We start from the raw sequence: 9,242 nt of genomic DNA, 5'->3' as shown, positions 1-9,242 counted from the left end.
GAGTCAGAGAGTCTTGGTGGGAGGACATGTACGCTCTTCGGCGTCACTTCTGGTGGCATTTGAGTAAGACACACCAAGGCCAACCTAGGCTTGCCATTTATAGTGTTATGTTATTCGCAAATAAGTGGTTGCCACCACAATACCTCCCTCCCAAGATTTGAAGTCACACAGATTTCAATATCTTTTTCTTTTTGGGATAACCATTAATGGTTCATTCACTTTTCTTTTCCTACCTGATCTTCGGGGTTCAGGTGCATTTTGAGGCGGTTCCAAATTAAAAGATTCGTATATGATATCTATGGTGTCCTCCTCTTCGACTGTTGTCGTATCATCATCATCTTGGATATGACGTTTCTTTATCTGATTTAGGTGCCTTTTATATATATTCTGTGGACCTTTAAACATGTATGTACAAACACCAATGCGTTTATCCACTACTCCACATTCCCAGTAAGATGTGTTATTTCGGTAGCACTTAAAATATACTCGATCTCCCGAGTTATATTTCTTTCTTCTCGTGTGTGTAGTGTTTCGGATAATTGCCTGCCTTGGCAATAGTTTGTCAAACGCTGATTTTACCTTTCTGGCAAACATTAGATCAGCTGGTGATATGTTTGATGGTGTACTAGGATGTGGTGTAATCCTATATACTTGCAAGAATTGTTGCAAAGCTTTTTTCTGTTGGTGTTCCAATGGATTTCTTTAACGCTCGTTTTAGCGTGTCCACGAACCTTTCCGCGAGGCCGTTCGACTTGGATGATACGGCGGAGTCGTGATGTGCTTCACTCGGAACGTGTCGCAAAATTCCTTAAACTCTGTGGATGTGAACTGCGTTCCGTTGTCAGTGACCAGTGTGTCTGGTACACCGAATCTTGCAAACAACTCGTGTAGGAACCCTATTGAGTTGTTCGTTGTTGGATTCCTGCAACGCATTACCTCCGGCCATTTTGTGAAACTATCCACTAAAATTAAATAATAGTTTTCACCTACTGGACCAGCGAAGTCCATGTTGATTCTCGACCATGGTTGGTCGGTTTTCAGCCAAGGTTTGTGTACTATAGGTGGAGATTTTGCCGCTAACTGACATCCTTTACATTTATCAATTGTTGTCGCTATGTCAGTGTCAATGTTACGCCAGTACACGTAGCTTCTCATTAACGACTTCATTCGATTTTCCCCGGATGTCCTGTGTGGAAATCTTTTAACATCCTATTCTGCAATGTTTTTGGTATTACCACTCTCTCGCTGTACAGTAACAGATCGTCACATATGGAGAAAACTTCCTTCACCTTTGTGTCCGTTATCATTTTCTCTTTTATGCCCTTTATATATTCGTCTTTCTCGGCTTTCCTTTTAATGTCCGACAAAGTTACGGGTAGTTCCTTAATGATGTTTGCTACCATATTTTTTACTTCAACATTTGTCCGAGTTGCTGCAATGACTGATTCTTCCAGATTGTGTTTCTGTGGTATCAGTCTTGACAGTCCATCCGCATGGCAAATCTTTTTTGATGCAAGATCTTGTAGCTGGAAATCGTAATTAATAGTAGTGTACCCCAGCGCAGCAATCTATTTGCGGTGTATACCGGCAATCCTTTTTTTGATCCATAGATCGTGACTAACGGTTTATGGTCGGTTTCAAGTATGAATTGTCTACCATATAAATATCGGTGAAATTTAGTCACGGCAAAGATTATGCTCAACACTTCTTTTTCGATTTGTGAATATGCCCTTTCGGCTGGTATCAGCGTTCTCGAAGCGTGCGCTATTGGTTTTCTAGACCCATCCGGCATAATATATTGAATACATGCTCCTAAGCCGTAGGAGCTAGCGTCACTAGTGACGACTATTTTTAAGTTTGTGTCAAAGTGCGTTAAGAATAATTCGGATGTTTGTGCGCTCTTTATTTTGTCAAAAGCGGTTTGACATTCTTGCGTCCAGTTCCACCGTGTATCCTTTTTAAGCAGATTATTTAAGTTATGCATTCCTTCACTAAAAGATTGCAAGGTTGTTACATTATCGGGTGCTGGCATACTTTTATTGCCGCAGATCTGTCTGGGTCTGGACGTCGTCCATGTTTGTTTATTATGTGTCCAAGATACTTAATCTCGCACATACAAAAGTCACATTTACTTTCTTTTAATTTAAAGCCGAATTCTTGTATTCGAGTAAATACTTGTTTCAAATGTTCCTTATGTTCTGCCCCTTACAACAATGTCGTCCAGGTATGCACATGCGCACTCAATACCACTTAGCATGGTGTCCATCGCTTGCTGAAAGATGGCAGGCGCTACTTTGATGCCAAAAGGCAATCGGTTGTATTTATATAATCCCTTATGCGTATTGATGCATAGTATTTTTGAGCAATTCTCATCGACCGGTATTTGCAAATACGCGTCGCTCAAGTCTATATTGGAGAAGATATTACCCCCATTCAACTTCGTGAATATTTCCTCTGGGTTTGGTAGGGGGTAATGGTGATCTTTTAATAGGGAGTTTACCCCGGTCGAAAAGTCTGCGTACACTCTAACTTCGTCATTCTTTTTCTTTACGTATACGGTGGGGGCTGCCCACTCGCTGTGTTCTATTTTTGATAGAATTCCCGTCTGTTCCAATCTATTTAATTCTTTATCAATCTTTTCCAACCTAGCGAACGGAACATTTCGCTTTTTTCTAAAAATTGGGCTAGCGTTTTCTTTAAGTTCAAACGAGGCCTTGAATTTATTGCAGCGACCTAAGTTAGTCGTGAATGCCTGAGGAAATACTTCTTTTAAATCGTCTTTTATATTTACTGTTGTTGGAGAAGAACATTCTAATTTTTTACAGAATGTATTGATTGGCTTATCCCATAGTCCGAATTTCTCAATTAAATCTATTCCAAACAGATTTTCACTATTTTTTAGTACGAATATTTTTAATTTCTTCGAAATCCCTTTCAATTTTATCGGGAGGACAACTTCTCCTTCAAATTTTATACCACCACCAGTTACCGTCCGGGCTGCTTTACTAGTTTTCATCATGGCCGGTTTTCCCAACTTTTTCCACGTATTCAGGTTTATTATAGAAACATCGGAGCCGGAGTCGAGTTGTAACTTTATTGATGTTTTAAATATTTCCACTTTGACGTATTTTCGCCGATCTTTGTCTAATTTTGTATTTGATTTTGTTTGCTGTACTCTCTTTCTGGTGTAATCTTTATATCTGCAGCAATCGCTTTTGTGTCCCACCTTCTTACAAATGTAGCATTTTTCTTCTTATAAGGACGATCTGATTCCCAATGCTTTTCTGCACATCTCTTACAGTTATATCTAGGAAGAGGCTTGTTATATTCTGTACTATATTTATGGTTATTACTTTTGGAATATCCCGTTCCATTGCTTTTCTTTGTTAAGTTCTTGGTTGGTGCGTATGATTTTCTAACTTTTCTTACATATGCCACTCCAGATTCTTCTATATTTTTTTAATCCTTTTTTAGTGTAATGGCCCTTTCACAGTCCTCTGCTAGTTTCTGGGGGGTTAAATCTTGCTCAGATTCCAGCTTAGACAACACTCGTCTGCGTATTTCTGCATTTTTCGTGGAAACTAACCCTTGAGCGAAAATTAGACATTTAAAATCTTCTACCGTTAGTTCTGCAAGCTTAAAATTATCGCAGTTTTTATTGACAACTGATGCGTATGTCAAATAATCTTGGTTGTCCATCTTTCTTAGATTCATGCACAGCCATCTTTTATGAAAAAGAGATATATTTGGATTAAATAATTCTTTTAGTAATTTTACAGCTTCCATGAACTCTAATTCCGCAGTTTTTTTAGGTAATATGTAATCTACGAATTTGCTGTGTTCTGATGTACCCAATTCTCTGAGTAAGAGGCTCACTTTCTGACTATTTGGCCAATTTTTACAGTCCAGTTGAAAAACATCCTCGTATCTTGTGTAGTATGCTTCAAAATTCTTCTCTTCCTCAGGCACATAATGAAATGTGTCCATGCTATTAAAAATAGTTGTATGGGAAGAAATTAACACTATCGACATTTTCTCGATTACTCTTTAGTAGTTCCAGTGTTTTAGCCAAACGTTCATCTTGTCTTTCTTCATATTCCAATTGTAGTTTCTTATGCCTTTCTTCCTGTTCCAATTGCAGTTTTTTCTGCTTTAATTGTGCCATTTTCTGCTTTTCTTCTTGTTCCTGCTGCCATTTCAATAATCCTCTCTCTTTTCCTCGCGGTCAGCCTGTGCCTGTATTTGTGTTTGCAAAAGCTCGTTTTGTGTAGCTTCTCTGCGTTCATCCCGCTCGGCCTGTGCTTGTAAAAATTGCATGAACATTTTTGATAAGTCTTCCATGTTTTTTTTAGTGTGTAGTTTAAAAAAAAGTATTGTACCATGTACAATATACACCGGTTTAGGTTACAACAAAAAAGCAAATTGCTGTAAGCTCCTGTTTTCAATAATAATATCGCTGCTTGCAATAATATATTCTTTTTGCGAGTCATGCTGCAAAAAAAATAAATAAAACAGGTTTATCTGGAATCACGAAATGGAATTGACTTTCCGTTTTAGGCACTTACTAATAAGTAACTCTTTCCACAAAATAAAAGTTGTTTTTTTTAATCGAGTCACAATTGAATAAATGTATGCAGTACATTTAGTTCTTTAAGTTTTTTTTCTCTAGTATTTTAGTAATTAAAATACCTCTTAAATTGAGGTTACCTTTTTCCGTGACGTTTTACTGTATTATCCGTTATTCAGTGACAACTTCAAGAAAAAAAATCCTTTCCTTGAATTTTAGTTTTAGCTGTGGTCTTTCCTTTTAGTACCGACGACAACCAAAACATTAATTAAAAAGTCCTTTAGTTGTTGTTTTGTTTACGGAGAACAGTAATTAGAATCCACTGGTGAACTTTTTTCGTAGGTTTCTTCCTTGCTTTTCATAATACGGGTCTGACCTGTCGTTTTTTGCGACAGAACAAAGTTCGCTTTTCGTTTGCAAGTTGGTCCTTTAGTAAGATTTGTCGTGTAGCGACAAAACAAAAATTCACTTTTACATTCGTTTGCAAGTCGGATTCCCAGAAAACGGCGTAAATTGTCGCTTTTGCCACGTTAGAGTTTTTTTTTTTTTTACTTGAGTTGAAACTTCTCTTTAGCGTAAAATCCGTTTGCTCGTCAACACTTTGCATTCCTTAAAAAAAATGGTCAACCTTTGCGTTGTATTTTTTTTCTTTTTAAATAGTTCTTCGTCAAACTGTTATATTTGACGCTTCATATCTCGTCGCCAACTGTTGTGGTTGCAAGGGTGAACAATAATTTGTAAGGAAATACAATGAAGACGCAAACAACAAGATAACGCAATAATAAGTGTATTAAAGAAAAGGTATATTTACAATATGTACAAATGACGGTGTCGAGTCAGAGAGTCTTGGTGGAGGACATGAACGCTCTTCGGCGTCACTTCCGGTGGCATTTGAGTAAGACACACCAAGGTCAACCTAGGCTTGCCATTTATAGTGTTATGTTATTCGCATATGCAAATAAGTGGTTGCCACCACAATCGTAGCTTTAGTTTCTTACTATTTTTATACATACATTTTTATACATTCTTACTAGTTTTATACTATTTTAAAACGTAGCTTTAGTTTAATACTATTATTAAACGTTGCTTTTGTTTAATACACTTCTTTAAGGTTGCTTTAGTTTAACACTATTTTAAAAAATAACTTAAGTTTTAAACTATTTCAAACGTTGCTTTACTGCAACTAAAGAAACGTTTTAAAATACTATTTTTTTAAATGTTGCATTAATTGTAGACTTTCTAAAACGATTCATTAGTTTAATATAAATTTTAAAGATTTATTTAGTTTATACTCATTTTAACGTTGCTTTAGTATAATACTATTTTTAAACGTTGCTTCAGTTTAATACTATTTTTAAACGTTGCATCCATAAAATACTTTTTTCAAAAGTTGCTTTAGTTTAATACTATTTTTAATTTTTTTATTACTTTAATACTGTTTAAAACCTCGGTTTAGTTTAATACTATTTGTAGCGTATATTTTAGTTTAATGCTACTTTTAAGCGTTGCTGTAATTTGATACTACTGTTAAATGTTGCTTAAGTTTGATACTATTTTTAGTTTTTTAAAAGTTTGATTTAGTTTATTACTATTTTTAAACGTTGCTAAAGTTTAATACAATTTTTAACGTTGTTTAATTTTAATACAATTTTTAACGTTGCATAAGTTTTATACTATGTTTAAACATAAAGTTATTTTTTACTTCTTTAAACATTGTTTTACTTCAACATACTTTTAAATGTTGCTTTAGTTTTAGACTTTCTCAAACGATTCTTTAGTTTAATGTTACTTTTAAACGTGGATTTAGTTTTATACCTTTTTAATACGCTGTTTTCATTTAATAGTACTTTAAACGTTTGTTTGTTTTATATTATATTTAAACGTTGTTTTAGTTTTATACTACATTTAAACTTTGATTTTGTTTAAACTTTTTTAACATTGCTTAACTTTAATAATATTTTTAACGTTGCTTAATTTTAATACTCTTTTAAACGTTGCTTTATTTTTATTTACTTTTTGCAATGTTTAATGTTGCTCTTGTTTAATACTACTGGTAAATGTGGTTTTCGTTTAATACTATTTTTATCATTGCTTTAGCTTAATACTACTTTTAAGAATTATTTTAGTTAAATACTTTTTTATAAAGTTGCTTTGTTTAGTACGATTTTTTAACCGTTGCTTCTTTTTATACTATTCTGCATGTTGCTTTCGTTAAATACTATTTTGAAACGTAGCTTTAATTTGATACTACTTTGAAAGTTTGGTTTTGTTTTCTACGATTTAAACCATTGCATTATTTGAATACTATTTTAAACGTTGCTTTATTTATTATACTATTTGAAAACATATCTTTATTTTTATACTACTTTTAAACGTTGCTTTAATTTAATACTTAATAATTGAGTGTTCTTGGTTTAGGACAAAAAAAATAAATAAATTAAAAAACATGAAAAAGAGTTCGTCTTTGCAAGCCAACAACCGGCGGGTTCAAGATCACCACTGTCACCAACCTTCGTCTGTCTGCCTCTCCTCGACCTAACTTGTCAACTCATGTTATACATGTCTCCCGCGTGATTTCGTGTGATTTCGCGTGACTTCATCCAGAGCACACCTTTTAAAACTATGGGCACCATCTTGATTTCTCTGTCTCTCTCTCTCTCTCTCTCTCTCTCTCTCTCTCTCTCTCCCAACTTCGCACGGCACATATGTTCGTTTGATCTGTTTTTCCCTTTCATTTTACCATTTCCTTCTGCTAAAGTTAAATAACATGCCTCTCTGGATCACATTTCATAATTCCTCATCTACTGTGGTGGGCGTCTTTCCTTATTTGGTCTCGGAAGTGTTTTTCTATCCTCTCGCTGCACATCGCTTTCCACCGTTTCATTTTTTACTGGCCTGATATCTAGAATATGTCTCGGTATTCCATCTACCGCAACGTTGTTGCTAGTATTATTTCCGGTTATGCGGCCTCTGCTCCACTGTGTGTTACATCGCGCCCCTGGGGGTTTCACCCATACTTTATCACCGAGTTTAATCATCTCTGTTATCTCCGTCTCTCTGCTTGTTGGCTCACCCCTAGGATCCATCCAGGAGTATTTGAATATTGACAGGTGTGGAACTGTCCCTTGTTGTTGCCCCGATCTAGGCGACATGTTGAGCTAATAGACCGCTTCCTCAGGGAGGTTTTCTCTCTACATGTTACTGCCTTTATTGTCCGGTGGTTTTTTTTCTACAATCCCGTTGTCACCGGGTCTATAGAATTGATGGACATTCCATTTCTTTAGCACATCCGCAACTGCTGCCGATCTAAATTCCGTACCGTTGTCGGTTAGAAGCTCTTCCACCGAACGCGCTCCAGAAACACTATTTTCAGCCCGTTTCACCTCGCAGCCTTTTCCATAGGGCAAAGCGGTCGGGGCCACAGTTGATCATCGTCATGTAAAACCCATTCCTGTAATGGGTGACATCAACTGCGAGTATTTCTTAGGTCTCATTCCCACCAAGTTCTCCAGCTGCATGCGCCCTTGGAGCAGGGTCAATTGTCACAAGTCCTGAAAACTTGCTTCACTTGCTCCTTTCGGACACTCAGATTAACTTTTCTCACCAGGTACAATTTCCTCTCTACCCCCATATGGTGCAGACTGTGCAACTCTCGCGCCCCAGAGTTACCCAGATGAGTCACTGTAGCAATATGCTATTTTGTTGCCACAATCTGTCTTTTTCTCACTTTGTGAGAGCATCCGTTTGTTCTTCTCAGAGCCACCCAAGATTACGCGCAGCTTAAAAAAAATCTTACATCAGCTCACCCAGCATTCCGAGCCTGCACTTTACGAGCCTCTCTGCTGCCCCTTTCGTTCTTATAATTTTGTGATATGAAAATCATCGATTTAAGCCACGCAAACACAGTGACAAGTCTCTTGTCACGCAGACGTTGCGTCGTCCCCATTTTAAGACCAGATTAACTCCTTTGGTAACGGCATCCAATTCTGCTACATTGATGTGGCTAGTATCATCCTTTTTCCGTAGCCAGGACGCATTATCCGCAACCACTCCACCCACTTCCAAGTTACTCTCTGTTGCAATACTGCTTGCATCACACCACACGACTTCATCCAGTGTCTGCGGCACGTTCCACGTTCCCCGAACTGGGTCTTGCTTATCTACTTCTTTCAGGGCCTCTTCAATCAAGGAGTCGTTCTTCTTCACACTCTATCATCCCATCCTCTACCTCCGGCATGCTTCTTGATGTAGCTGCATGCTGGTCAAAGCCAGTCGGCAATTGGATAACATTCAATCAGCCTGCCGCATATCGAAAACATCTCCCACTTGTTGAGCTCTTCTTTCATTTGTGGGATCTCGGTTCCCCTTCGAAATTCTAGGCCACCCGACGCGTTTCGTCTCAGCTTTAGTCCCAAAGCTGCTCCCTCATCCAATTTTTCCGGTACCTTGCCGACCAATCCGAACTTCTTCAAGTGAACCACGACCTCTCCTACAGTCACCAGAGTTTTATTCAAGAGGATGTCGTCAATATATGAGCCCACGGCGCCATCTCCCTTCCCCATTTTTTCTAGAATCTTCCTTAGAATGGTTGACATGATATTGGGTGCCGAGTTCAGCCCGAACTCCACCCTCGTAAGACAATAGGTTCTGCCTTTATATCTGACCAACTGGTATT

The sequence above is a fragment of the Euprymna scolopes genome, chromosome 5 (genome assembly GCF_053919585.1).
Source record: "Euprymna scolopes isolate OS-2025 chromosome 5, ASM5391958v1, whole genome shotgun sequence".
NCBI classification, from domain to species: domain Eukaryota; kingdom Metazoa; phylum Mollusca; class Cephalopoda; order Sepiida; family Sepiolidae; genus Euprymna; species Euprymna scolopes.
The sequence above is the reverse complement of the archived record's forward strand: the minus strand, read 5'-3'. Positions refer to the sequence as shown.